The 27,424-nt window shown below is 41.0% G+C and overlaps 2 long non-coding RNA genes across 3 annotated transcripts; both read left to right on the forward strand.

The window, feature by feature from the left end:
- The first annotated feature begins 9 nt into the window (after positions 1-9).
- LOC139795912 (uncharacterized) lies at positions 10-6,473 on the forward strand. Of its 2 annotated transcripts, XR_011725744.1 has the most exons (4): positions 10-721; positions 2,377-2,577; positions 5,586-5,756; positions 6,119-6,473. It is a non-coding gene; the product is annotated as an uncharacterized lncRNA (long non-coding RNA). The 2 variants fall into 2 exon arrangements; XR_011725743.1 differs by having other exon boundaries at positions 5,586-6,473.
- A 385-nt stretch (positions 6,474-6,858) lies between these two features.
- On the forward strand, positions 6,859-11,872 carry LOC139795913 (uncharacterized). Its single transcript, XR_011725745.1, has 2 exons — positions 6,859-7,933; positions 10,313-11,872. It is a non-coding gene; the product is annotated as an uncharacterized lncRNA (long non-coding RNA).
- The last annotated feature ends 15,552 nt before the right edge of the window (positions 11,873-27,424 follow it).

Genomic DNA, 27,424 nt, shown 5'->3' on the forward strand with positions numbered 1-27,424 from the left:
TCTGCAGCAGGGTGCTAAAAAGAAATCAGGTATGTGACACAGGTATAGCTGTTGAAATCTCTTTCCTCAGTTTGCTTTCTCACTTTCATTTTCCTTTTCTTTCCTGTGAACTTCTGGAGCTTAGAGCCTGAGTGCTGGAGGGCATTTTCTCCTAGGAGATAAATAGTATTGCAGCAGAATTGATATTCATTACTTTCTGTAAAGCTTTGGGAATCCTTTCATCGGGAATAGAGGCTTCTGTTGCTGGCAATTTTGTTGTTTCTTTGGCCTCTCACCTTGAGAAAATTGCTTTGAGCTGGCTGTGTTCTCTTGGTGGTGTAAGTGAATGTATTGATTGCTACCAAACCAAGGGCCTTCCTTGCCTTTGTGGCCATTTTGCTTGTCAAAACAAGAGTCACTCACACAAAATTATTGTTCCCCCACCAAAATTGTGCAAAAACTCTCTGGTGATGGAATCTTGTGTCATGCACTGTTTGAGAAACTGAACTGTTAAACAGCAAAGGATGCTGAAGCTCTCTGCAGTGCTGCCAAGCGTTGCTGTCCTGGACTGCAGGTTCTGCTATGATACAGCGTTGCTGAGAATTTTCTCTTTTTTAATCTTTCTTTTTTTTCTAGTACTGCAGACTTCGTAGCTGAGTCTCGCTACAGGAGGTCATTACGGTTTAATCGATGCTGCTTTTGAAAAGATAGGATAAATTATCCCTTTGCAAAACTGCTGGTGGTGAGTAGGCTTTCTAAACCTCTGTGTCAGCTTTTTGAGTTCTATCTCTGCTATCCTGTCCTGCTTTGCACAGAGTCTGGCCGCAAAGCTTTAGATAAGATCCTTGAACTTGCGTTCACTTTTAAATTAGCATTTTGAACAATGCTTCACCCTACTGGTATTAGGAAAGACAGTGTTTTTTTTACCATTTCTCATGCTTGAATGAAAGGAATCTGGTACCTTACTGAATTTAAATAGGAATTCTGCTCTGAAAAGTAATGTAAAGCAATGTCCAGATCTGCCCATTAAGGCTCCTCTGACTGCTCCTCACATTACTTGTGTTAGCCTCAAGGAAGACCTTGCTGCCTGTGTCCTGCTGGTGCCTTGCAGAAGCAATTCCCCAGTGGCACTTTGTGGGCTGGTTTCAGGCTTTCTTGTAGGGGTGCAGAATAGAGGCCTCTGATGGCTCTACACTCCCCCCGGGTAACTAGGCACAAGCGATGTCTAATCAAAGACTATCACAGGACAAGTAAAGATAGCAGAGTACTTATCTAGATAAGAAAAATAATAAGACATGCCAGCTATAGAAGTCAATTAATAGATTCCAACTTGCGTTATTTTGTAAAATTCCTGAGGTCACCCTTGAATAACAAACAATAAGCTTTTGTATAAATTTACTATATTTTGTAGTAATTATTCCCGGATAGTTATATATAGGGTATATCTTTCTGATCTTCCATTTCTCTAGACAATGAATGACACACCGGAGACTATACAAAAATCTAGGAATTTGGACTCATATTAGGGATAAAATACTATACCTCGATGCTCTTTGTTTATATTTTTCCATGAGATTTTGTGCAAACTTGTTTCTTTAACATCACTAACCAATATGATACTAAAAACTGGCCAATATATTAAAGAACATGACTGAAGTGAAAATACACTCTTGAGGATTTTTTAACTTCTGTTGTAGAAACAAGATTAATTGAATGATTAGTTTTAGTTTCCATGAACTTGTATGTGAACTTTTGAGTGGGAGACTCCTATAAACTAGTAGTAATAGAGCCTTGGGGATCTATTTTTTAATTACCTTAGAGTGCAGTATTTAATATCATACTGTCTTTATTAGTTTTAGACCTCAGAACTACTTCTCAAATAAAGTAAACCTTGTTCTAACTTTGCCTACTGTTGTTTTTAGACTCGAGCAAAGAATGCACATTATTCTAATAATGGTTTTATTTTGTAGGAGTATAAACACTACAGTTATGGGGGTTCTGCTAAATGCTAAAAGAAATCTAATGCTCAAAGAGAAGAAGTTTGTTTATACTATACCTTGATAAATGCCAATGTCAAGGAGTAAATTTAACATTCTTGTGTTCAAATACTTGAGCTTAATTATTTAAGTATTTAATGGAAGAAAATTTCCATAGGAGAGAAATTTAGGAAGCAGGGAGTTTATGCCTTTGTTTCCTGTGATGGGGTTGTTCTATCAGTTCTTCCCTTGAGGCATTCATTATATATTGCTCTGGTGTACTTTTTTTTTTTCTTTTTTTTTTTTTTTTTTTTTTTTTTTTTAAATGCCTAGTAATTTGGGTGATCTTCTCCTACTTGGAGTTCAGCTGAAGTGCTCATTTGATTCTGTTGCCTGCTGTCTGTCTGATCAAAATTTCTAGGAACTCCTTCTGTCCTGGAAACAGGCAGATTTCCTATGAAATGTCAGATTGCTGGATCCCCAGATCATGACCTACAATTTAAGGCAGTAGAACCGGATATTGCTGTAGTGCACTTTAAACAGGATTTGTGTGGATAACTGCTGAAACTAGTACTAGCAAAGTCAATGTGCTGGTGAGCTACAGATAGACAGCTTCAGTCAGGTAAGTTACGAATCTTGCCTGCTCAGCATTGTTGCTATTTAGAAAAAATAATGTATTCATTTAATGATAGTTTTATTTCTACTTAAATATTTCCTCTTTTGTTTTGTTTTAGGTTTTGTTGTTTTGGTTTTTTTTTTTTTTTTTCAGCAACTAAAAATAAGCTTTTAGTCAAAAGGCCTTTCTTTGAAAGGTATTCCTTTCCTGTGAGAGAATGATGCCTATTTATAGATGAAAGATACCCAAGGACCTGAAGTGTTTCATTAGCTCCCTGCACAGGATCAATGCTGATAAACTCAGCAGGCTTTTCAGCCGCAGCATCTTTTGCTGACATATTGCTGCAACTTCTTTTCCTGAATATGGTTGCACAGATGATGAAATGTTACTGCTTGCCTAGGTAAAGAGCAGAGCTAGTACATGTATATTTATTTCAAAATGTGTGTCAAAGATCTTATCTGTTTTTTTATCCCACAGAAACAAATCAGGGAAATGTGATGAGTTGATCCAATCACTAAGGTGACTTAAAGACTAAGTGCCAGCGAGCACTCCCTTACCTTATTTTATAACATCTGAAAAACGAGTAGTGTCAGTCGTGCTAAACCTGACAAAGTTGCTCTATTGAGATTATATAATTTGAAAGTCTGCATCTCCAGTTGCTTAATGTTGAAAACAAGGAATACATTAATTGCACACTTTTGGTGTGTGATCTTTGTCAGTCAGTGTGTGTGATCATTGCCAGTGGCATGTGCTGGGTTAAGAAGTTCCACTTGAAGCAAATTTAATATGTATTTGCTTCTTAATGAGCATTGAGTTCAAGAGCTAATAATACCTATTCAAAATAAAATGTCTTTTATTATTTATTTGTTTTTCAAGTTTCCATTCCAGAAACACCTGTAAAATGCTGAGCTAATAATTTAATGTTTTGGTGTGTTAGTGCTAATTGTGAGGTTTATTAGTGCATTCCTAAGAAGTCATGACACAAGACCTACATAACTGATATTATTAGGAAGAAGTTTTTTCCATTTTAAAAAATGTCCTTCAAATCTGTTTTGCTTGAACAGTAGATGTATTGTAAGGACAGCAGCTATTCCACTGAGGATGAATTCAGTGAATTAGTGCTTTGTCATTACCATCAATACCGTGATTCTTTCCAGAAACTGAGTTCTCATTAAAACCCATTTAGTTTTCTTAAAGACAGCAATTCATTGTGAACACACCTCTCCACATTCACCAATTTTGCAATAATATTGAGCACTGGAAGGCAATGTAGTATGTTTAATGACTTCAGACGTTAATATGCAGCATTCCTACTGTGAAGAATAGCAAGACAGTGAAAGAATTATCTTTAGCTGGCTCATATCCATACATTTGTCTTGAACTGCATCTCTTGCTTACAATGTATCTGCATCTCCCAAGTCTTCTCCTGCATGTTCACATACACATTCCTAATTCTGTACTCTGTAAATTCTGTGAATAGCACCAGCAGAATAAATGCATGAGGATAATTTCAGGAGCAAGACATACCTGTCTCTTCTTCTTGATTCCCTTTCACTTTCCTGGCAGCTGTATGTTTTCAGATGTACCCAGAGAGAGTGAGAACTGGTGGGGATGAGAAGAGGGAGGGCTGATGGGAGATACTGTACAAACAGCCCTTTGTTTGTCCTGACTTCTGCCTGTGACTGACACGTTCTCTTCTCCAGCAAGGAGCCAGAGGTTGGGCTGCAAGAACTATATCTTTCAGTCACTGCCAAGCTAGACTAGGAGAAAAAAAAACATCTTGTTTCCAGCAAGAAATTATCAGTTCATCCAGGATCCAAGGAGAAGGTGTCTTCTCAGAAAGCAAAGCATATCAGCCAGAATGGAAGAAGAGGAAATAAACCTTGGAATAACTGTGTCTTCCTGTTATATTTTCCCAGCATGAGGAGGCTGGGAGGAGTGGGAAGCAGCGGGCTACTGAAGTTGTACAGGCAGAAGAACATTGCTGCAGGACAGATGTCTCATTTTGCATTGGGCAGGAAGAACAGGCCTCACCAACAAGCTCCTGTGGTACTTTAATCCCAATACTTTGAGACTGTTTCAATTTTTTGAAACTAAATTAATAAAAAAACGGTAATTACTTTAACCAGACTTCTGCTACAGCACCCTCTGCCATGCTATGCATTAAGTTAGTTACCGACCGGACATTTAATCAAGAGGTTGAGCATTACATTGAACAGCATTTCTGAGGAAGTTATTTTGGATTAATATAGCTAATCAAATTATCTGATTTAATAAAACCACCTAATGAGGTTTTTAAGTGGAATTGAAGTATTATATATTAATGAGAAAATGGTCTTGGGGGTGAAGCGTATGTCCTCATATTAATGTTGTGATTTGGCCCTCCTTTTATTTTGCCATTCTGGATATATTTGGTGATGTGGATAGAGAAGTATAATTGTACCTTAGCTGTGAGCTGTAATTTTTGCATTCTCTTGTCCACATTGCTTTGATTCCGTTGTTGCTTTATAAGAATTTGCTGTTCTCCATCTGTTGGAGCTGCTTCCAATGAGAGGATTGTAAGGAGTATTTGTGCTCAGCTGCCTCAGTTTATGCCTTAATGTCTCAGTGCTTGTACAGTTTCACTTATCATAGGTCAGAAGTGAACCAGGGTTTCTGTAAGAGAGACATGTCCCATCTGCTTCCTCAGCAAGGAGATAAGTAAGGGCTACAGGTGCTTAGAAGAATCAAACCCCTTGAAACTGAGCCTACCTACTCATGGTCATCCCATCCAGCAGAGTATTCCACCCTCTCTGCTGGAGATGGGCAGCTGCGACTGCAGAGAGAAAGATGCATGGTTGTACATCTAATTCTGATTAGAAGTGTCAGGCACAGTGGGTTTTGCCACTGCTGTTCCAAGCATGGCAACTTAAAAGGCAGGGAGGAGGTAGCTGCAGGCAGCTGCTGTCAGAACAAGACACCCTTGCCTTTTCATGGTGACAAAATGCTTGGTGCTGGCTCTGCTTTTTTTACAGAAATTCTACTCTGGTGTGGATCCTGGCCATGGCAGTCTGTGCCTTAACTGAGATTGTCCTTTGGGAGTACAGAGTGTTCCAGGGCAGTGCTTTGCTGCAGGAGAAAGCTGGGAGCCTGGTGTGGATGGAAATCAGCCCAGTGCTGGCTATAAGCAGGGATAAAAATCAGAGGTGGGAATGAGAGTATATTATGCTGATTTCTCTGAATTTGGACACCTTTTCTGTTAGTTGCAAATGAATTTTGGTATGAATAATTTTAAGTTTTTGTAAGAAGATATAATAAAAGTGTATTATGCTTATTCCCATGCTGCCCATTTAAGTGTTTCCCAGGGAGTATCTGTGTTTCCAGAACTCGTTTTGCTCCCTGGAAAAGCCCTGTTTGGACAGAACTCTGGTGGGCTGGTAGTTTTGTTTATAAAGTGTGTGAGGAATATTTTTCTCTGGGAAGTTTCTTTTCCTGCTGCATTTTGAGAAAAGACAGCTCCAACAAAACTGATATTTTACTGCTATTTTTTCCCTCTCTCTCTCCAGAGCTCCATGTATGATGGTTTTAGTCACTGAAAACATTCAGGAACAGGTGAAAAGTTTTTCTCTCATGATGCTGCTTCAGGGACTGGGAAGAAAATTGGAATTTGGAGGAAGCAAAAGTTTTAGGGAATTTCAGCAGGGAAATACAACCCAAGACTGTAGAACAATGCATTCAGGTGTTAAAAGTGAGGTAAGAAAATGTATTGAAGGGCACTATAGGTGGCTTGTGAGGGAATAAACTACAAAACAGTACTTCCAGATCTTACCTCCCTTCCCTTCTCCACTTTGCCTGTAACCCATTGTAACCCTGATGTCTCTTTCTATACTGACTCTGCCTCACTCCCTGTCTCCAGCCCCAGTGGCTGTGTCTTTATTTCCCATTTCCTCCTGCCCCAGCCCTGTGCCCCTGGTGGATTAGCAGTGATTCCTGGCACAGGCAGGGTCTGCCAGACCCCACACAGAGGTGTTCACAGTTGCTGATGGGTTTTGTTCTCCAGCATGCCAGCATCTGGGAGTTGCAGGAGAGCAACTAAAGGAATCTCACTTTTTCATCCTCCTTTACCTGTGTAGAGGCAGTCATAGTGAATTGTGTTCAACTCCTCACATTTAGAGACCCTTCTTTAGGTGTATTGGTATCCCTGTTCCTGTCTGAAGAGGGAAGACAATACTAGAGGTAAGACACAAAGCAGAGCTGCTTTGGCTATTATTTTTCTCCTGGGCTGGAGCTGTTGGAGCCAGCAGGAAATGATGGCCCATGTAGAGGCAGCAGCAGATGGGGGCAGGGTGGGGTAGTGACAAGGTAGAGGGAGCAATTCGTAGGAAAGAAGTAGTTTTCAAAGGAGAATGGCCCCTCATAAGGTGAGAAGGAAGAAAGAAAAAGCAACACCGAAATTCAGCTGCAGAAGTCTGGCCGTCTCTGACACACAGCACTACCCTAAGACTATAATCATGTAATGTGACCTGGAAAACTAATCTTTCTTTTCAACATTTTTTTTAAAGTACTTAGCATTCCAAACGTGCTTTGCATTTTTAACATGAGCCCCACAGGTTTAACAGAAAGGTTTAGCTTTTTTTGTATAAACAAAAAATCAATTTGCATCTTATTATAACCTTGATACAAACGTTCAGCTCTTTGCAGGCTGACAGTGGGAAATATTGATGTTTCTCCACTCACATGAAATCTTCTTAAAAGATATCACTTATCCTATGAGACAGCCAGTTCATTAGTACATGTAGTTTGTATGAAGAGGTCTATAAGGGACCTGAAAACCTGATTTTGGCAAATGATGCAATCTAAAACCTATATTTGAAGATTGTAAAGGAATGTAAGTATTTCAGGGTCACATGAAGACCTTGGAAACTTAATGCCAGTAGTAATGACAGTGTCAGCACAGCGAAGACATTAAGTGCTGTCATCATCTGTTACAGGCTCACAGTAGGTAGGCTGACATGGAGTCAGCCTTCAGCACAATAGATTTTTAAGCAAAGGTAAATATATGCTCATCGTAATATTCACACGTGTAAAACAAATATGACTCACACTGCACCTCTCATGTCACCCTTTCCATCACTCAACATCTACAACAACGTCAGTCAGAAGAGGTATTTGAAAAGAGCAATCTGTGCTTTTATTTCAAGCAATTTTAATTTTGTGTCCCTTGTTCTGTTGATGATTCTTTTTATGAAATATCTTTCCTATTAAGTACTCTACGGCTGCCTTTGCAATTCCTGCATCTGATAATTTGCTTTATACCTTGTACCTGCCTTAGCCTGAAGGATTCATCTGAGTTTTCTGGAGCACTATTTTGCCTGAAAAAATTGTAGATACAATAGTTCTTGTTCATCCAATTTTTCTTCTGTTTCTTGCCTTTTTTGTTGGATGCTGCTTCACTTCTAACAGCAGCTCTTCTCTCTTGAATTCCAGAGCCCCTCTGCTTCCCCTCTCTCTCTCTCTCTCTTTCTTATTTTTGGCTTCTTGAGTTTACTTCTAATTCTCTCAACTTTTTCTGCTGGCTGAAATCTGTGGTCGGTTAAAATGTGTGACACAAATCACTGGACTAACAAAACGCATTTTTTAGTGCATTTCCTCAGCTCAGTGGCCTACTGGCATGCTCAGGCTGCTCCTGCTTTTCAGTGAAGGCAGAGAGGATACAATGTATTCAGAACCTGCTGATGCTATGAACTCTCAGTTCCAGACAGGCCAAATGAGTTAATGTTGTGTGTGTACAAAGTCCATGTGTTTCAGACTGTCAAATGAATCTGAATGTGTGAAATGAAAATTCCTCTGAGTTGGGAAACTATTCTCATTTACCAGCCATCACAGATACTGGTTATCTGATATCTAGAAGTCCATGCCTAGTCTGATTTTTTTTGTTGATTCAGAATGTTCAGAAAATCAGCTGGTGATACCTAACCATGCCAGGCCTTGTGGGTTTGTTTCAGAAATTTAAGTTTTAATGGACAACTTAAGAGCCTCTAACAAGGGATTTTCGCCAAAGAAGTAATGTAAACTGATGTGCTGTGATAAAAGCTGAATCACCCTCATTCACTTAGTCACAGGCATATCACAGTGGCGTTCTTCATGCTTTTCCTGCCAGAAATAGTTCTGGGCATATAAAAGCTGAAAGACCTTTGCAATTGAGTCTCACCAGAATATTTTCATTTGTTGATTGATAATTTTGAAGTAATTTTAGATGCTTATTGAAAGGGAAAGGATTAGGTTTTCTAATAACCAACGCAGAATAATGGTTACTGTTCTTGAGTAGTCAGTCCTATTTTTGCAAAGTTGTCCATTCAGACTCTCTCATCAAAGGAACAGCAACATGCAGCATCTGACACAATATTTGGTAGCCAGGTTGCTCAAAGCCCCATCCAACCTGGCTGGAACACTTCTAGTGAGGAGCATCCAAAACTTCCCTGGGCAACCTGTTCCAGTGCCTCACCACCCTCACAGTGAAGAATTGCTTCCTTATGTCAAATCTAAATCTACCCTCTTCCAGTTTAAAACCATTACCCTCTGTCCTATCACTACATGCCCTTATAAAAAGTCCCTCCGTTGCTTTCTTCTAGGCCCACTCCAGGTCTCCCACAGCCTTCTCCAGGCCCAACAACCCCAGCTTTCTCACCCTGTCTTAATGGAGCTCACAATCTTAATAGAGTTGTGTTCATAGCTGTGTGTTTTGATTCTTTTGTATCTTGTAAGATGAAGAATTTGGAGACTTGCTAACTACACTGATGTATGCAACCCAAATGAAGTCCTACACAAGATATTTGCAGGTATTCCACCCAAACATTCATATACAGCATTCTGCAGATGGATAAGTACATACAGAAGCCCTTTGAAACTTATATATAAAAGATCCTTGCCTCTTAGGCAGGAATGGCTGCATTAGAGGATGGAGATGGAGAGAGGAACACATCCACAGTCCCATCTGGGGTCTCCTCTATGCAAAGCAAGACAGTGCTTTAGTGCTGAAAGGGCTGCCTTAAATATGCTGGAGGTCTTAGGCAAAATACTGTCTGGGCTTCCCTGCTGTAATGAATAAAAAGCAATTTGAGTAAAATCACTTCTGCATCCACGCTTTTCTTCTGGACTTAAAACATCAAGACAAAACTTCAGTGTCTTACGTGTACAGACTACAGATTGCAGTCATATAACTGACATTTAGAAAGACTGCTCTGTAAACTTTTGGGTAGCAAAACTACAAATCACAACTGAAACCTTTTTTTTGAAGGATGTCAGACTTGACACTCACCAGAGACAAATATAATGGTCTTATTTGTGACTTATGTTAGTGCAGCTCATTTTTAATCATCTTTACCTACAAACTGTTGTAGTTTACTGTCCTCATAACCCAGAAAAAGCCACAAAGGAATGTTATTTGCAGAAATGTGAAATTCAGCTTATCAATCAGTACTGCTGAACAGAAGTTGACTGGGGATGCTAGTTATTCTCTTGGGGAGATTTACAATTTACAGTGAGTACTTTTCACATTGTTCTTCCAGGCCATTGAGGTCAAGAGCATTACTGTTCTGATACCACTGTATTTCCTCAATATTCATAGACCCTAGTTAAACTAAACTAAACTAAACTGATGTCTTCATATGCTTTTTCTGGTTATGTCTCTGATTTCCAAGGTTTGCATTTGCATCTTTACAAACTATCATTTATGAGAAATCTAATATATGTGTATCTATAGGTCTTCAGCTGCTTCTTATGCACTCTTCCTTGGGTCACTGGAATGGTTGAGACCTTCCTCCAAAGAAAAGTCAAAACTACGTTCCAGACTGTTCCTGCTTTGATGGAGACAAAAAGCTTCATATTCAGGGTACCCAGAACTGAATTATTATTTTTTAACCTTTTTACAGACCCTTGATTGTATTAGCAAGACCTGACAGTCAAGTGTTAGGTAAATATTGTGTAATGCTTCCATTTGAACCTAGTAGAGTTCAATGTGTTTTGAGAGTAAGTTGCCCAAGAAAAAGGACAACTTCATATAAAGCAAAGAACTATGAAGCAATTTACTGCTGTCTTCGGTAACCTTGGCATTCATTAAGCTTAAAATACATCCAACATGTGGAAAATACAAAAATAATTTGACCTGGGAATGTTGTGTATATTTATGTAAATGTTTAGAAAAAGTTAATGTTTTCTATGTATTTCTATGTATTGTCCTATGCCTGTCACCACCAAATAAATCAGGACATGTCTTTCTCCTTTAAAAAACATTAATCACTATGTTTGCAAGATACTCAGCTCTTTGGGAGTAAACTGTAGAAACTGTTCCAGCTGGTCTTTTGTTTATGTATCACAGCATAAAAGTTTAATTGCCTGTGTGACATACATTTGAAGCCAAATTCTCACTAAATGGTTAATATTTTGCGGTGGGTTTTGTTGGGTTTTTTATGGTTTAATTTTTAATAGTTCAGAAACAATGTCATGAAAACCTTTCTGTCTGGTAGAATGATACGAAAAGTGTGAGCATTCTTCACATTTCTTGAGGCAGGTTTTTTAAGGAGACCACACTGGTTAAACATTTCAAAAGGTTAACCAGTTCCCCTTTTCCTGCATACTTTTGTCTGTTCTGATGAGTCCTGTAATGGGACTGTCTCTCTGGGGTTCACAGCTCAAGTAATAATGATGATTACTTGAGTTGTCATTACATTTAACCCTTCTTGTTTTTCCTCACTGCTGAACTTAATTCTGAGTCAGTTTTACCAGATTGCTTCTGTCAGTAGGAGTGCATTAGCATGCACAATTCAGGGACCATTTTTATATCCTGAAACGTGATAAACTGTCTGAGCACAGTCACTAAAAGGGTTTGTACAGTCTGATAAATATGTGCTTGAAAATAACTGGCATGCAAAGCAGAAAATTGACTTCTAGGTGGTGAATATTCACCATTTATAAATTCATCATGAAGAGTTCATGCTTGAGTTTGCATTAAATATCTTAGGTTTCCTTTCTCACCAACTGAATAAACATAGGAAGGCTTACTTAAATCCTAGTTCTCATTCTACCAGTTCTCAAGGGCTTTTGGTTGTATACTGTAAAGCTGGATTTACTGAAAAGTGTGGAGACTCTTAGTTTGAATACTCCTGTAGTGTTTACTGTTATGTTTTTTTCTTTCCTTGCTTTCTCTGTTGTACATCTTATGTAATTAATTACTTGTTCAGTTCTCCTTTGGTTAAGGATATGGTCTCATCTTACTTGAAGACGAACCTAATTTAATGTGAAAAATAAACCTAAGCATAGCTGATTTTTTTTTACCATTTCATTTTTATCACTGTCCTATTACATGTAAAGCTCAGACAACATCACAGCCCCCCAAAGCATTTAAATTGTATGCTCCTTCATGGATGCTGTTTACAGCACACCATAACAAAGGTGGATTCTGAGGTGAAATTCATCAGCCTTTCAGTAATCACAACTTATTCCCGACAGGTCACATTTAATCACTAGGTAGGTAATGATTTGTCTTTAAAAGGTCACTTTTTAAGAGACACATATTGCTTTAGGCTTTTCTTTTCCCGGTTTACACTTGAAGCTGGTACGTATCACTTATAGGTTGTTTTGGCACTGCTTGCTGGGTGGCTTTGATCCCTCTTAAATTTAAAACCCAAGGCTTTGTTATGCTCAGGGTGGCTAATGTAGGAGGGGAATAAGATGTCCTTGTCCTGGCTCCCTGGAACATCTGCCAGTGGTCTAGCATCATCATTAAAGTTATGCAAGACATGTATGGGAAGAGGAAGTAGGATCTACTAGGGATTCTTTCCTTGACAGATTTCTCTAGTGAATACGCTTTTTAACACAAAGGATTTGTACAGGAAGATTAATCCATAATGGGTAACCTGTTGTTGCCAGACTGATGAAGGCTTTTCTACACAAGATTGAAAGGAAGAGAAAGAAGGCAAGCAGAGAAGGACCATACAGTTCAGGAAGAACTCCTGAAATCTGTTGCTGTATCTGTTATGTGAGACCTTAGGAATTACACATGTCAGGGGTTTTAAGAGCCCTTGTAGCCCAGTATTTTTTGATGCAGATGCCTAAATGCTCTCACTTGGAAAGAAAATGGCAAAAATCTGCTCTTCTCTTTCCTTGAGCTAGACAGGGAACCACACAGTAGTTCAGCAGTTAGCCAACTTTACTATGATAAGAGAAACAATTCCTTTCTCTGCAGCTTAAGTCAGAACTCTAAGCAGTAGGCCATAATTTATGTAGTATAATTGGCAGCTGTCCTGTTTTGCATAATTACTTTTCTGTGTGTGGAAGGGAAAGAGGAGAGAAGAACTTGTCTCCATTACAGGTAAGAGAAGCTGGCATTTACAGATTGGACATCCAAGTGCTAGATGGCTGAACTGAAGCATGGCTGATACCACCACTGGCTGATATTTGTGGTCATTTTAAGTGAGCTATTGCATGAAACATGGCCTTTCTCTTGCCACCTCCCACATTTTGTTTGGCACTCTGGAGGACACCAACTGGACCAGGCTCTGAGGGCAAGCACTGGAAGGAATGCTGAGATTCCGATAAAAGATTTTTGGATCATTGTTGGAGATTAAAGTAATTAAGCCCCTTTGTAACTTTGGCCCATTATTGCTTAAATTTGCAGCTTACTTTGTAATGATAAAGCAATGGCACAAAAGCACTCTTTTTTTTTTCAGTGTACAGTCTGCTAGTTTAATGTAAATGTTATTAAGCATCAATCTATTTTGAGAAGCAAGGGAGAAATAAGAAATCATAACAGAGTTATATGAAATGAAAAGTAAACTATTTTAAAATAATTCTAGCAGGCAAACACCTGCCATAATATAACTCTGAAAGTACTGAAGTTCATATTATACACAAGAATCTGGTCTTGTAGCATTGTTTACATGAGTGACTCTCTGGGAAAAGTTGCCTTGCTTGAACAAAAAATTATTTGAAGGACATTTTAGCATGACTTGACATTTTAGCAGAGGGATTTGATTCCTAGTTCCCCATATTGTGCCACTGGTGTCCAATCTTGCAACCTTTTACTCTTTTAAATCATATTTGCTTATTTTAATTTGTCTTTATAGAACTACATGAGGATAGAGGAAGAGCAGAGATTGTTGGTGAGACAGGCAGTTTCAGAGCAGATAAGCGGGAGATTTAGCTAATAAGGACTTCTTAAGATATCCTTAAAACTTTTTTCACCCTGTCAAAAGTACAGATAAAACCTGAATCCTTACTTCATTTAGATATTAGTGGCACATAAAGAACAACACAACTAACACAGAAGAAAATAGTTAAGTTATTTACTGGCAGTCGGTTCCTTATACCCATCATCATTATTGCTCTAAATAGCAATCCTGACATGCAGAAATTGAGTCTGAAGTTTTCAAAATTACATCACCCCTTCCATCCTTCCCAAACATCCATTTAGAGGAAGGAAGCTTCAGCAATGCACTCTGTCTTTTCAATGGTGGAGGGAGAGAACACCCCTAATGCTATTGCTTCAGGAAAAATGCCAGTCCTGCCATTTAAGAAAGACAAAATTCAAGACAACTGCCTGATTGCACATTATCATAGAAAATATTTTTAAAAATTCACAGCCTAGCTGAAGCTCTGAAGACATTTAGTGTGCAGATAATCTGACAGGCACAGTTCCCACCTCTTATTTAAATTATACCCCAGTCATGTAAACTGGAAAGAGGCAACACAGGAAACATATTGCGTAGAAAATTTATCAGAGCAGTGATGTTTCTCTGATTAACTTTGGATTACTTCAGCTGGAAAATGCAGTGTGTGAAAGTGCAGAACTGGCTTTCCCTATTGATATTTCCTAAATAGGCTGTTTGATTTTTTTTGTCAAAATTAATTCTTTAAAATTATTTTTATTAGTTAAAGCCTGACTTGTGTACAACTTTGCTAGCTGGTCAGACAGATGGGACATATCTGTGCCTTTGTGCTGTTTTTTACTTGCTCTGACTGTGCTCATCACACCCCAAAACCTACTGTTGCATGGAGAAATTCCATCATAATTTTGCACCTGTGCATAGGGTTAGTTCACTAACTTAATGGTCATACAGCATGTGTATATAGTACAAACAAACATATTTTTGTAGATAACTTAATGTATCTCACCCTGTGTCCTGCTGTGCAGCTACAAAGAGCAGTGGTGCCCCCCGGTTGCTTTGCCCAGAGGCTCTGGGGATGTGCAGCCCACAGAGCTCGCACCCAGTGCTTGCAATTCCACCCTCTCATCTCATGGGGGAGATACCCTCTGGCAGGGATGTCTGGACCCCATCTGGTGGGCAATCTCTAATAAAGGCTTGAACTTCTTTTATGATCAAAACCAGAGGAAGCTTCAGGGTTAAGATTCTGCTTGTGAGTTGAAGAGCAACCTCTTTCCATAGTCAAGTTGTAAGTATATAAATTCCAATTGCTCCCTTCTGTGTCCCACAAAGGAAATGAAATTAAATTATTTGCATTGGACTGAACACCTGTGGCATATAAAAGACAATTATTCAAATACTTATTAACTTTGTGTAATCAGGATTCCATTTCCCTCACTTTGGAACTTCCCCTACTGCATGCAGAATAGTGGCTTCTCAGCCACCTGAGGTGGTCTTCAGGTAAAGTCTTTTGCCTCTTGCAGACACAAAAAAATCCAAACAAAAAATTATGGGTTACAGCAGTGATTATTTGAACTTCAGTGTAATCAATATAGAATCATAGAATTGGCTGGGTTGGAAGGGACTTCAGAGATCATCAAGTCCAACCCTTGATTCACTATCGCTGCAGTTACCAGACCACGGCACTAAGTGCCACATCCTGTCTCTTTTTAAATATCTCCAGGGACGGAGAATCCACTACTTCCCTGGGCAGCCCATTCCAATGTCTGATCACCCTCTCCATAAAGAAATTCTTTCTAATATCCAACCTAAACCTCCCCTGGCACAACTTGAGACCGTGCCCTCTTGTCTTGCTGAGAGTTGCCTGGGAAAAGAGACCAACCCCCACCTGGCTACCCCCTCCTTTCAGGGAGTTGTAGAGAGTGATGAGGTCTCCCCTGAGCCTCCTCTTCTCCAGGCTGAACAGCCCCAGCTCCCTCAGCCTCACCTCACAGGACTTCTGCTGGAGTCCCTTCACCAGCCCAGTTGCCCTCCTTTGGACCCGGTCCAGGACCTCGATAACCTTCCTGAATTGAGGGGCCCAGAACTGGACACAGGACTCAAGGTGTGGCCTCACCAGGGCTGAGTACAGGGGCAGAATTACTTCCTTGGACCTGCTGGCCACGCTGTTCCTGATACAGGCCAGGATGCCATTGGCCTTCTTGGCCACCTGGGCACACTGCTGGCTCATGTTCAGCTTCCTGTCAATCCACACTCCAAGGTCCCTCTCTGTCTGGCTGCTCTCAGCCACTCTGTCCCCAGCCTGGAGCTCCCCATGGGGTTGTTGTGGCCAAAGTGCAGGACCCGGCACTTGGCCTTGTTGAACCTCATCCCATTGGAATCAGCCCAACTCTCCAGGTGCCCTCCTGCCTTCCAGCTGATCAACACTTCCCCCCAGCTTAGTGTCATCTGCAAATTTGCTGATGATGGACTCAATCCCCTCATCTAAATAATCTATAAAGATATTAAACAGAACTGGGCCCAACACTGATCCCTTGGGTGGATCTCATCTGGTCCCATAGATTTGTGGGGATCCAAGCAGCTCAGTGGGTCACTGTTTCCTTCTGGATTACAGGGGGGCTGTTTAGATTCTTGTTTCTTTCTACATGTCACGGTTTAACACTGGCCTGGCAATTAAACCGAGGGCAGACGCTCTCTATTAATCTCTCTCTCCTCCACCATAAGAAAGGAGAGAGAATAAGGGAGAGAGATTTATGGGTTGGAGACTATACTACACAAGTTTAATGAAACAGTAGTGATAAATAGGGAAAATTGCTAAACATAGATATATATACAAGAAAATGGATACCACATTCCTCCCCCCTTTTCCCCAGTAGCTCTCACGTCAACCAAGGCTGCAGGGCAGCCCTGAGAAAGTCCAGGCTGGGCTCCTGGAGTCGGCAGCAATCGGGAACTGGAAGCAGGAACAGGCAGGCAAACGGACAGGATCCTTCCAGGATGCCAGGTGGATGAAGGGAAGCAGGAAAGGCAGGAAGGACAGGCCAACAGAAGCTTCTGCTGGTGGCCTTTTATAGCATTACAGGTAAGACCAATCAGCTGATAAGGGGGTGGTGCCCAGCACCTCTGCTGCTGATCTCAGGTGTAGCAGGAGACGAACTTCGCAGCGATGATAGGCTCTGAATGAGGACAGGATCAGTAGAGAACTGGCCTCAACCAGCACGGCTGCTGACCTGGCTTCAGAATGAGCCATTTGCCGCTCTCAGGCCCCACCTTTTATTGGCCCTTGATCTTTGAGCATGCGCACTTGGGCCAGCCCTAACTGGGCACAGGTGAGGCTGAGCACCGACTGAGCTCATTACTCGGCAGGTCCTGCCACCTGCTGCCTACACTCAGGTGAGGCCAATCAGCTGGTAAGGGTGTGGCTCGGCCCTCGTGATCCCTCAAATTATACTGAGGATGACGGATATGGGATGGAATACTCTGCTTGAGAAACTTGCTGTTAATTTCAGCAAGTGCCACTACCTACAAGAGATTTAGCAAAAAAGCAAGCACAAGACAGAAAAATCACCTTTATCCTGGCCCAAGCCAGGACACTACAAGCATAAAGTATAGATATTTATGGCCACCTATCAGATAACAATGTTCTGTGTTTGTCCTGGTTAGTTTTTTCCTATTCCAATTATTTCTGATTTTGTCAAACAAAGAACCTTTTCTGAGGGCCCAGGTTATTTGGGATCTCCAAGCTGGGGAGATGAGGTAGCATCAGCCTCAAGAAGTTCAAATGCACAGTCCTGCTCTGGGGCTGGAGTAACGACATGTACCAGGGGAAGCCATGAATGGGTCGGTCCTGGACAGCTGAGCAGCAGAGAACATGGAAGTACTTGCAGACCATGTTGTATGTGAGCCAGTACTGTGCCCCTATGCTGGTGAAGGCCTGACAGCTACTCAGCTGAGTAGCAAGAGATTCCCTTCCTAGTGCTTAGGAAGATACAGCTGGGGTACTACCCCTGGATTTGGGCTTCAAGGGGAGCAGTAAACTGGAGAAAGCTGACTGGAGGGCAGCCAGAGTGGTGTGGTAGCTAGAGCAGGTGATGTGTGAGGAGAGGTTGGGTTTTTCTTAGGAAGAGAAAACTTTTGTGGGGCACCCCCACAGGTAGAGAGAAGCATCAAGGAGATACAGGCAGGCTCTTCCGCAGAGTGCATAGTAAAAAGTGAATGGCAAGTTGCAGAAAGGATAAGGAACAACTGCATGTAAGGAAAGTATTTTTAATTATGGGAGTAGCAGACAAGCAGTACCCGCTGGCCAGGAGTACTCTGGAATTTCCACCTTAGAGGTTTCTAAAACTTCATAGGAGAAGACTCTGAACTACCTGGTCTAACTTAAGTTAGCTCTTTTTTTGAGAGGGAAAATTGCAGTCTAAAAGTCCCTTTCAATAGTTCTATGATTCTGTAAAGTACTACAGTGCAATGCCTTCATACCAAGAACAGTTACAATGCTTCTGAAATTATATTTGAATAAGGAAACACTGATAAATGCAAGTTCATCCTCCTTTATACTGATGTGTTACTGGGTTTGTGCTGTTACATTCTGAGCTATGTTCTGCAGGGGAAAAAGCGGGGTGTGCCTTATACCTCACCCTGGGTACCATAGGACCCAGTTTTGTGCTGAGCATGCAAACTTTGGCAGCTACGCTACTGCAAAGTAGATGAGCTGTCAGGCTGATAAATGTGTAGGGCTACAAATCACACCAGTTGGTTGCGTAGCATGTCCGGTCCGTGCTTACACGTTCTAACAGCGTGGTATCCCCTCCCCCAAAGTGCTGCTGTGTCTCTCGTTGGTGTCTTACTCAGGCTGAGCAGCGTCAGCCAGTCCTGGTGGCAAGGAGAGCCCCACTCAAAAAACTTGGTGACTTTGTGGCAGATAATTAGAAGGGCCAATGTCTGATCTGTTGCCATTACCCAAAGTGTTCGTTCTCTTCAGATAAACGTTTATTGGAAGTTAGTGAGGTAGTTACTGCTCTCAAGTCTCAGGGAGAGCAGCTGGGCAGGCAGAGTGTGGGCTGCCCTGCTGCCCCCCGTCTCTAGGTGGAGGCGTTGCCGCTCATCCCAGATTCATGTTGACGTTTTTATTGTTTTGGTTTGGGTTTTTTTGTTTGTTTTGTTGTTGTTGTTGGTTTAGGTTTTGTTGTTGTTGTGGGCTTCTTTTTTTCCCACCACACTCCATTGCACGCTCCTGGGAGGTATTTTCACCAGCTTTTTTTCCAATGGAAAAAAAAAAAAAGCGCCACAACGCTACCGAAACTTGTTATTTGGCGCCACCTGGTGTTCACATTCCCATCCTCAGGAAGAAGCAGTCCCTGCAGAGGAAGGGTCTCATGGTTTTCTGTTGCTGGCAGAAGCCACCGCGCAATGCGATAAACCGGAGCCGCGGCTTCGGGCGTCTTGCAGGTGGGGAAATGCGCACGGAACAAGACATCTCAGTTGTCTGAAATGGCTTTCAGAGCAGATTCTTCTCTTTAGGAGAAGCAGTCAATGCTCATTGACATTCGCCAAGACAGACAGCAGAGGGCATTGATGAAAGCCTTAAGCATCGGGGCTTGCTTCCCAACAACAAGCCGATACTCAGTGGTAGTGTAAAAGTATCCTTCGCCTTTGCCTTTTTTCCTTGTTCGTTTGGTTGGTTTTTTCATCACGATGGTGACTAGGCTTGTCATTAATCCATCATACCTTGTTTTCGTAACCTCATATTTTCCTATATACTTCCTGTGTCCAAACGAAGTCAAATACTTGCTGACAAACCCAGCTCTACTCTGCCTGAAGTATTGTGAATATACCAAGCAGAAAAATAATAAAATGTTAGGCATATGGCTGAGCAGGCCTGAGCTTCATGAAGAATAACAAGAAAGCTCAAAACCTTTTTTCCTTCCTTACTGTTCAGTTACAGCAAAAATAGTCAGCTGAGGCATCCTTTTGATGGGAGTATTGCTGGTTTTACCAGACCCAGTGGAGTGCCCTTTTAAAGCTGTAAGTCTGATCAAAAGAAAATACTCAGCTACCCTAATACTTTATAGGTATGTTTCACTCTTGTACTATTTAATTTCTGATAGGCAACTTCAGGACTGGACTAATTTACTCCTGGCATAAAGCCTCAGATGTAACATGTCAAAGTGCAGTATATAATAACAGCAACTGAATGAAGGAGTGTAGGTCAGCACACATTTCACACCCCTCCTTTTACTGCTGGAGTCATGGGGTAAAATCTACTCTTCTTGCCAACTTTGGTGAAGGTGTAAATGCACATGCACAGTGTAATGGCTTTAAATCTTGGATTCCTACTTGTATGCACCAGATGGATCTTGTATAAATGTTCCACTTTACAGCATGTTAGCATTTGCTAGTAGTTAGCTTGAGGTTATAGCTGCCAGACTTTTCTGTGGCAGTTTCCAGGCTTTAAAAAAAAAAAAAGAAAAAGGCAAAAAAATAAAACACAACGGGCAACAAATCCCACCTACACAGGAGGGAACATCAAGGTATAGATAAAATTTTAAGAATTGTAGGTACCTGTATACATTCTTGAACCATATTTGATTTGTCTTGTCCTGATTTTAACTACATTAGGTACATGAATTTTAGGATTTGTACTATTAGAACTATCTCAATCATTTATCAATAATATCAATTATTTATCAATGACAGAGAAATCTTATACATGTTAGTGTATTGTACACAGTATTGCAGTTATCGTTAGGAAATATATATATATATACATTTATGTATTATTTTAGAAACGTGTCTGAGACCTAGATAGGCTACCAAATCAATTTTATAGAATCATAGAATATGCTGAGTTGAAAGGGACTCATCATGATCATCAAGTCCAGCTCCTGTCTCTGTGTACAGCATTCCCAGGATTACACCCTGTGCCTAAGAGATTTCATCATAATTTAAAGTGATTATATAGGCCAGAAGTATTTTCAACATGTGCACTACAGTATATTAAGTGCATTTGTACTCTCTGTATTTGCTAAATGCCTTTGTCTTTGCTAACTAGAAGAATAATTCTTGCAGACGGCTCCTTTAAGCCATGACAAAAGCATTTTTGTAGGCTACTAATTCTTGCCTCGAGTTTGGATTTGCTCCTCTATATGCCAGAGGCATATATTAATGGTCTAGTAAAATATGCTTTAGAGTGCCTATGTTTCATGGTTTTCCTTTTCCCTTGAAATTAAACTTTTATTTGCTGGGAAAGAAAAACAAAAGGAGATTCCAAAAATGCAGAAGAAAAATTCACTGGGTCCAGGATGCAGATGTTTAAGACCTACAGTATTGACAGGAGAAATTGTGAAAACCAGGGCAAACCAAGGTCTTTCTTAGCTGGCTTCTTTTTCTTGCTCTCCTGATGCCTCTTACCCTCTCCCTCCCACAACCCTCTTTTACTCCAACCAACAATCACATTTTTGTCCTCATAAAAAGTAGGTCAGTACTTTAATTCCAATGTTACCATAACAGGTGTATAATGAGAGGTATATGATGTCACTCCAGTGACTGACAGGAGTCACAATCACACAGAGGGATGGGTGGTGCATGCGGTGAGCCCCACTGAACTTGAGGGACATCTCCTCCATCCCTCACCTTCTCCCCTGAGTGCAGCAGCAGGGGCTGTGACCCTCAATGGCCAATGCCTCTGCAGGCATGAAGTGTGGCATCCAGCCTTGTTTGATGCTAGCCCCAACATACACCTGTGAAAGTCAGTGGCTGCAAAATTCCTCTTGCCTCGGGAGAGAGCAATTTTAATAGCACTGAAGGTGTCAGAAGTCAGTAGCATTGTGGGTTATTTGGAAGTTCGCAGTCTTTTGCTGTGAGGGAAAATTTACAGTGCTTTTTCTTAAAGGTCCTCCTGTATCTGTCCTGGAGAACAAAACACGCATAGCTGTGACCATAGTTAAGAGTCACAACTGCACTTAGTGCCTTTTTCTTCAAGATCTTGACACTGTTCCTGGGTTTAACATCAGATATGATCCTGTACAAAATTTATGGATGCCTCATTTTTTAAAATGTAGTGAAAAAATGTCTAGAAATGTAATAGTTGCGCTTCCCACCATGGAAAGCACATTTGCAGAAAAAATTAATTGTTACGAATAGCTCTAATTGCCAGTTTGATTATTAAACTTTGCCTTGGGTCAGCCTTTCACTCTGCCAGAAGATTAAGAGCAGACTAAGAGGCCATTGCTAGCATTAACTTTGGACTCATAAAGCATCACTGTTCACAGATGCTCTGTGCTTTATTTGAGCAAGCTTCAGCAGAGGAGCATTTTTTGTCAAAAAATTAATTAGTGACCGACTTTGGAAGGGACTGAGGCTGTAATCAGATTATTTGCTTCCCGCTGGATGTGGGGGATACAGGCTTCTGTTTGTCACATGCTGCTGTTGGGTCCCTCCCTACTCCCTTTAATAGCTGGGGTTTGTTGAAGGGCCACAGCCCGGGGGCCGTGTCCTTTTGTGCTGCAAGGGCTCCCATCCCCTTGTGCTCTCCATCATCTCCTTACTGGAACGCACAGTGGAACATTTCAGTTGCTGCAAGTGTTCACTGCTGAGCTCACCATGCATTTTAGTTCTGTGCTGTTGGCCAGGACTGATATATGCGGAGAAGAGAGATTTAAAAGGCCTTTGGATGTGGTTTACTAAAAGCTTATTTACCGTGTGAAAGGTAAAAAAACCAAACCAAAACAAACAATGCTGAAACATGCGCATCGTGCTGGGCCGTGTGCAGTTTCCAGGCATATTTTACCGATTAAAACCAATCTTTCCTGCCTGTTGAATTTATGGCTGAGATAGCCAGATTACTAGAAACACTTACATGTTTAATCTTTTCATGTTTTTAGATGGAGAAGGTAGGGCAAGAGAATTGCCCAAGAAAAATGCAGTGGAATTGCTTGTTATTTTGTGGAGACTGTAAATTCTGTTATGGAAAATGTAATAAAGAAGCAGCTTAAACAAAAAGAGTGGCTGTGTGAAATCACAAAATTTCCATTGGGTGAAAACAAATCCTAACTTTATGTACATTTCCCTGGAGAGATGTAATGTGAATGCTTACAGCTGTTTTTAGTTTCTTATTCCCTGATTAGGTTTAAATTAGAGGAAGGATGTCATGTTGAATTATGAAGAATTACTTATTTTACGTATTTTTGGTTTATACATACCTTCTATCACAGCCTCGCTCTGGCACTTGCAAGAATGTATTGAACATGTGCATGAAAATAATATTAAAAGTAATCTGATTTCAGTGTAGTGGTTCTGACACAAAAATGTGTCTCTCTCCCACTTCTCCCTTCCCAATACCTTCACTGGGGAGAGACCACTACCCCACCATACCCAACCTTCTCCTGCAAGATTTGTCATTTCCTGCACAAGGAAGAGGATCTGTGTCTTGGGAAAACCTCCTCTGTGGGAGGACCCCTCCTTCCCTTGGGTCTTTCTGAGGGACTGGCAGCACAGGGCATCTTCCCCAGCCTGGGTCAGAAGGGATGAGCTCCTTGAGGCAGTGTTTCCAAGTCTGAACTATCCCTGGAGAGAGCCAGGCAGGGGGAAGTGGAAGTGCTGAAGCTGCCTGTGCCATCCCCAATTGCAGGATCTTTACTTAATGTCTGCCTTCAGCAAGCATCCAGGTGACCCAGCAGCTCAGAGGGTTGAAATTTACTCTTGGGGGAGATTTATGTCTTTCTTCCAAAGGGAAGTGCTGTCTTGCTGGGGAAGATGGTATTGTATGACTTACCTAAGCAGGCACAGCTCTGCGGCTTAGGTCAAGCTGGATGTGGTTTGGTTTCATCACAGATGGAAATATTAGAAAAGCTCAGTTTGAACAATTGTCATGCTCACAGTTTTGCAAAATCAGTTTTAAGGTATTCAATGGGATGCCTATTTTTATTGTGAATTATCACCTCTGCAGGAAATGTAAAACATAAAGGATTCATCAATGAAAACTACTCTGATACATATACACACACAGGGATATATATATATATATATATACATAATAAAACTAGTGAGCTGGGCAGAAAAAGTGCTGATTTGAATAGAGATTTATAGGGCTGTGCTGTGTCGTGCAACATATCATTTGGAGTAGGGTTCAAAGAGAAAGAGATCATCCTGGAACTCTGTGCATGGTGGTTGCCCATGTTTTGCACAAGTGAACAGCCTGCTAAGCACAGCCTCTGCAGCATGAGATGCAGTAACATAACCTAGAGATACAAAAAAGATGCTGTCTCACTGCAGCTGAAAACCATGCCAAAATTATTCCATCTACGTCTTTGTGCTTCTGTAATCACCTCTCCTCTTTCCCCTTCTCCATAAGTAGTTGCTTATGCTATGTTTTTGAGTGGAGGACACAGAGCCTGTTGCTGATCTGCAGGGTGATTGCCTCAAAAAGAGAGGAAGGGACTTTGAGAAGTGCAAGTCTCAAAGCTGGCAGACAAGGGAAAAAGGAGAGCAGAGATGGGGGGGGGGGTGTGAGAAGCAGTTTTGAGGTGAGCCCTCAGGCATCCTGGGAGGCAGCATCTTTCAGGTGGTTTTGCCTTGGCCCTCACTGAGCTCCCCCAAATACCCTGTCCCTGCCCAGTCCCAAACAGCAGTAACATTTCCTCCTGTGAAGACAGTGCATCTGGGCCAGGCATGCTGGAGAAGAAGGGTGGAAATTGCTGTGGAAATGCAAACAGTGGCAGGGTCTGGTGGTGGGGGTGCTGTAGCCCACCCTGGGGCATCCAGGCTGTTGAGATCCACAGCTTGGGGCCTGGGGAGGAAGAGGCTGTGAAGCAGAACATGGGATGAGAGAGCTGATGGTTGCGACTCAGCTTTTTGAGAGTCACTGATTTAGAAAGAAGTAAAAACTCTTCACAGGCTTAAAAAAGTCTGATTAGATGACCACTCCAGTGGCCATCAGCACAGCTTACAGTTTCCATCAAACATTCTGAAGATTATTCCATGTCACCACTTTTCCAGTCAAAATATATAATGCTACTTCGAATATTCACCAGTCAAATCCCAGTTTAGGTTTGGCCCATGCCAGAAGGCATGCAGAAACTGAAGCCTGAGCAGTCTCTGCAAAGATGGAGATGGCTTCCCAGTCCTTATCCTCTAAAAACAGAAAATATCCTGCCCTACAAGTTACCTTGCCTTACCACTTCATTAGCTCTTTCCCCTCTGCTGTTCTCTAGATTCTCTGGGATGTTTGCAGTCCCCGGCAACAGCAATAGCTTTATTATTATTATAGTAATGGTAATATAATTTAATAGCAGGAATAATAATGTTCTCTTTATCCTAAAGATTCAGAGTAGTGGCTGTCATTCTTGGAGAAAGAGTGTGTAAGTTCATGTTGCTCTCTCTCACTGCACATATCAGAGACAATGGGGATATCTCAGAATATTTCTGTACCTGTTTCCCCTCTGCAACATAAAGGCAAAAGAAACATCTTCTTCTCCAAAGTACACTGTAAAATTAAACAGCTTATTATTTTGCAATACTTTAATGCAATATGAACAGGAGCCATAATAGTACCTCACACCAAGAATCTTTTACTACACATTTTGGAAAAAAGCCCCTGAGAAGAGGCAATGGATACTTAATCAGTTTCTTTACCTTTAAGTCAGCTATGAGGCATAGAATTGTAATGTGAATTCGTTGGTGCTTTTTTTTCCCCTTTTCTTTCATTCTCTACGTATATTCATGGCTTATTGCAGTTTCTGTGTCTCCTTTCAGCCAGAATACCTTTTCCTATCAACCTGTGGTGTTTTGCTAAGCAAATAAAATATCCTTGAAAAATACCACCTTTAGTCACTCATTCTGCTGATTTATTTCAGCTTTGGAAGACTGACCCTTTTCAAGTTCCCCACATGCATATTGCAGCCCGTGTCATGTTTTGTCTGCACACAGCAAATGCAACTGGATTAAAGTCACAGGTACCAAAGCAGCTCCTAATTTTTGGATCAATGAGTAGGTCTCTGGCCTTTCTCATTCTCAGGCTTTACAGAAAATAGAGCTGTAGGCAGGAATGGTTAAAATGTACAGGGAGTTGCCCTGCAAACAAAAAAAGTTCCCTGTGCCTTGGAGAGCTGGGATTTTCTCCTGCTTGTTCTTGACTGCAGCAGTGACTGAGAAGGACATTTCTCCTGCCAGTGGGTCCCTGCAGTCCCTGATCTCAAAAAAGAGAAAACAGAAACAAATTTTCCAGTGCCAACTACTCAATTACACCCTTGCTGTCAGGCGAGGTGTTCCATGAAGAGGGTTGGTGTGTTTTGGACATGTTACTGAGTGATGCACTTAATCAAGAACACCTCACAGTTGTGAAGCTTGCTTTTCATTTTTCTTTGTTTTCTTTTTCTTGTTTTCTTTTTCTCTTTTTTTTTTTTTTTTTTTTTTTTTTTGGTCTTGTTTCTTCTTTTTCTTCCTTCTTTTTCCTCTTATTTAGTTTCTTTTTTCCCTTCCCTATCCCTCTCTTCTCCCAGCTCTCTTTTGCTCTCTCCTTTCTATCTCTTTCTTCCCTTAAGAGATGAATCTATTGACAAGAAAATCCCCTCCTTCAGTTACTTTCATACCATGTTTGCTCCACTTTATTTCTCAGCTTTGTTATTTCCACTCCCCAGTAAAATCTATCACCTCTGAGTGAGTTATTTGCTTTTCTGGACTGCAGCAAATGCCACCCACTCTGTTAAGGTCAGGCTCCAGCTCCTTGACTTCACTATTGTTCCGTCCCTTCCTTACCCACTCTGTCATTGCAGCACGACAGCTCCAGCTGGGAGGGCAGGGAAATCACTCCCTCAAGAGCAGTTTATCATGGCAATAAATGTTATGTGTTTTACTAGGATGCCATCAAAGTTCACCATCACACTGAAGCTGAAACAATTGCTCCTTTTATTCATCTATTATGCATACTGTATTGGGTAGGTGTCTATATCCAGCAGATCAGCATCCCGAAGGTGCAAGACATTGCTTCCAGCTTCTGCTGTGTTGTGAAAATTACAGAATTTGCAGAGAGAAACATCATAACATTTTTGATTAATTACTGTTTTGTGGTTTTCTTCCTGTTCTCCCTACTGCCTGGCCTTTAATTACTTTGCTTACATAGGTGTCTCTGGAGTTATGTCAATTAAGTGGTATATGTGGTCTTATATTTATTTCTGATTGTTTTCTCCTTTTTATGAAAACAACTCAGCTGACTTCAAAGCCTCTGAAGCCTGAGATTGTTCTGACTGCAACTGGCACTCAGCAGAATCCCTCCAGCTGGCTGAATGGGTATGTCATTCAGGAAATAAGATTTTTATTTTTTTTTCAGCTACTAGATAGAAAAGAGAAACCTTTCTGCTTGCATTCCCTCTCCCATTTTCCTATTAAATATTGAACTTTCCTCATCCAAGAGAGCTTAATAAAGACTGAGAATATACTTTCCCACATTAACTTTATCCATCAGAACTGCTTGTAGCAACATGAAAACAAGTTGTTGAATGTGTGATAGGATAATTCACTGATCACTGAAGGAAACTGCTTAAAACAAAAAGAAATTTGTTTTACACTAAGTGACATACTGGAGATCCCAGCATTCTGGTGGGGAAAATGGTCAGCAGTCTTGCACTGACATATGTTAGGTATCTCACTTTCCTGAAATGCAGGTTTGCTGTGAAATTATATGGGACTTGAGGCTAAATTCCCAGCAACATTTTCAG

The sequence above is a fragment of the Heliangelus exortis genome, chromosome 4 (assembly GCF_036169615.1).
Source record: "Heliangelus exortis chromosome 4, bHelExo1.hap1, whole genome shotgun sequence".
Taxonomy (NCBI): domain Eukaryota; kingdom Metazoa; phylum Chordata; class Aves; order Apodiformes; family Trochilidae; genus Heliangelus; species Heliangelus exortis.